The sequence below is a fragment of the Chenopodium album genome, chromosome 7 (assembly GCF_948465745.1).
Source record: "Chenopodium album chromosome 7, dcCheAlbu1.1, whole genome shotgun sequence".
Taxonomy (NCBI): Eukaryota; Viridiplantae; Streptophyta; class Magnoliopsida; order Caryophyllales; family Amaranthaceae; genus Chenopodium; species Chenopodium album.
In genome coordinates, this window is record NC_137840.1 from 59,483,723 (window position 1) to 59,486,959 (window position 3,237).

Below are 3,237 nucleotides of genomic sequence, written 5' to 3' on the forward strand. Positions count from 1 at the left end.
ATCGGGCGAGCTTCGCCCGACATATCTTTCCCTTCACTCGATTAGCGCCCGATCGGGCGAAATTTCCTCGAGTTCCTGACTGCACTTGCGCGCCCGATCGGGCAACTTCGCCCGATCGGGCGAAATAAGCTCCGATTTCCAATGGTCCTTGCGCGCCCAATCGGGCGAATTTAAGGTTGGAATTTAGCCTTCCTTGCGCGCCCGATCGGGCCCGTGCCCGGTCTGATTTCCTTAGCTTTTCTTCGTCTTCAAATTTTTCTAAGTCTTTCGACCTCTTAAACCTATACCTGTACAAAAACACTTATAAACGATAAAATTTCACTCTCCTCGCCTCTCAAAAATAAAAATAAAAATAATTAAAAAGGAAAACTAGACTAGAAAACAAGAAATACGGGTTGCCTCCCGCAAAGCGCTGGTTTATCTAGGTCCCGCACGACCTTCTTACCAAGTACAATATCTAGGACCCTTGGCCTAACGCTTGATCGGGTGGTTTCTCACCCGGTCTAGCGGTGTACAGGCTGCGATGCGGCTTCCTGACATACCCTGTGGGACGCCAAATTACCTTATCTGGTGGATCCTCCTTGACTTGGACTGGGGGATCTTCAATGCTACGCACTAAAAATCCTTCTTCGATCGAAGGTTGCTTCAAATTGTCATTGCGTTCAACACTTTCAACTCGATCTGGCGGAACACTTACCCTAGGCTCGATTCGCACAACTTGCTCGATCGGTTCCACCTGTTCATCCTCGAAACCAAGACCAACAGTGTAAATCGCTCTTTCTATTGCATCGACTTCCTTCTGCCATTTGTCTATCTCATCTGAAAGGGATGCAACACAAGATACCGCCTCCAAGGGATCTTTTTCAAGAGCTTGGGGCTTGTTAGAATAATTTTCAACCACATTAACACTGAAACATTTCTCCTCAGTCATGGAGCTTTAACGGGCATTATTCAGATTAAAAACAACTTTATCATCCCCTACTGATAATGTTAACTTACCACTTCTTACATCTATAACTGCTCCTGCAGTGTTAAAGAATGGTCTACCCAAAATAATTGGGTTTTGCATATCCTCAGCCATATCAAGAACAACAAAATCTACAGGTATATAAAATTTACCTACTCTAACGGGGACATCCTCTAAAACACCTAAGGGGTATTTGAAAGAACGGTCGGCCATTTGTAGAGTTATATTGGTAGCTTTTAGTTTACCCATATTCAACTTAGAACACACAGATAATGGCATGACGCTAACACTAGCACCCAAATCACATAATGCATTATCAATCAAGAGATTGTCAATATGACAAGGGATAGAAAAACTACCCGGATCTTTTAATTTAGGAGGAGACTTATTTTGAAGTACGACACTACACTCTACAGTGAAAGCTACCGTCTCTACCTCACTAATAAACCTTTTTCTCGTCAATATTTCTTTCATAAATTTTGCATACGAGGGGATTTGTGTGATTAATTCAGTAAAGGGAACTGTTACCTTCAAATCCTTTACCACCTCCAGGAACTTACCAAACTGCTTATCCAAGTTTGTCTTCAATTGACGATTGGGGAATGGAAGTTTGATAATTGGCTTTGGAGCATTATTACTCTTGTCTGGAGTAGCTACCCTCTCTGGAGTCGTACCCTGCAATGTAGAATTAGATATGTTAGTACTATCCTTTAGCCCTACAGGGCTGTCAACTACATTGTTTGGTTTAACGGAATCAAGATTAGCATTATTTAATAAAACAGGTTCATCAACTCTGGGCATAGAGGGCCCTTCATAGTTTGAACCACTCCTTAGAGTAATTGAAAATGCTTGATCTGTAGGCCTAGTTGGCTGTGCCGGAAGAGCTCCCTATTGGCGGGCTTGTAGGGTAGCAGAGAGTTGCGCAATTTGATTATCTACAATTTTATTATGCGCTAGAATTTGATCAATTGTCGTATCTCTACTCTCCATGTGCTTTTGCATATTAGCCAACATTGCTCTAATTTCCACCAGAGAAGGGTCAGAAGATGAGGAGGGTTGTTGTGGTTGGTTCTTCTGGCTAGCATTGGGATGATAATACTTCTGCTGCTGTTGCTGTGGCGTCTGTGGTTCTTGTGGTGGTGGATTTTGAACATTAGTGCTCCGGTAGGAAAGGTACGGATGATTCCGATACCCAGGATTGTAGGTGTTGGAGTATGGGTTATTCTGCCTATAAGCTTGGAAGGCATTAACTTGCTCCACGGAACTCCTGCAATCTTGCTCCCAATGACCTACAATGCCACAATTTTCACAGAAAGCCTCATTAGAATTATTATTAATCGCATAAACATTAGCCACATTAGCAGTGCTCGGATTATCTAATTTTTGGCAAATAGAGGTTAGTTGAGCTTGCAAAAAGGATACAGAGTCGACACTATGCTTCCCCTTGTAAGCAAATCCTCTAGGGTTCCCATATTGGGAATTGTGTATCGCCATGTCTTCAAAAACCTGACCTGCATCTTCAACATCAAGATTCATAAACCTCCCACTAGCTGCAGAGTCTAAAATTATTCGAGAAGAATTTCTAAGGCCATTATAAAAGGCTTGGATTAACTGCCATTGCGCTAAATTATGGTGAGGGCAATCTGTTTGTAAATCCTTGAACCTCTCCCAAGCCTCATATAAAGATTCATCGGCTTCTTGGGCAAAGTTATGAATTGCACTCCGTAGTACGGCTGTTCTCTCTGCAGGGTAATACTTGTTATAGAAATTCAAAACAAGAGTTTCCCAGTCATTTATACCAAGTGTAGTTCTATTTAAGCCATAAAACCACAATTTAGCTTTTCCAGTTAAAGAGAAGGGAAAGAGAGTCTCCCTGATTTGGTCTTGAGTGACCCCGGCTTGCCTGATGGTGTTGCAATATTGACAATAGTCGGCAATGTGAAGATTCGGGTCTTCACCCTTGGCTCCACTAAATTGCTTCATCTCTATCATCGTTATAAATTGAGGTTTAATTTCAAATTGAACCCCATCAAGAGCCGGAGTAGGGGTGAGATGTGGAAAATCTGTGAGCTTTGGTTGTGAATAATCACTAAGCTTCTTTGGAGCCGTCATCTCTGATTCTGCGTCTGATGATGCCTCTGAATCGCTAGAACCAGTTGGAGGATCTCGGTGATTATTGTTATTATCACCAGAATCCTCCAGGATTTGCTTGTAGAAATTTTTCTGTCTATGGAAGGAACGTTCGATCTCAGGATCGAATGGGATGTAAC

General features: G+C 42.4%; 1 non-coding gene across 1 annotated transcript; it reads left to right on the top strand.

Annotated features, from left to right (window-relative positions):
* The first annotated feature begins 2,591 nt into the window (after window positions 1–2,591).
* LOC145641080 (small nucleolar RNA R71) lies at window positions 2,592–2,698 on the top strand. The gene has a single exon (XR_014115149.1). It is a non-coding gene; the product is annotated as a small nucleolar RNA R71 (small nucleolar RNA).
* Window positions 2,699–3,237: the final 539 nt, after the last annotated feature.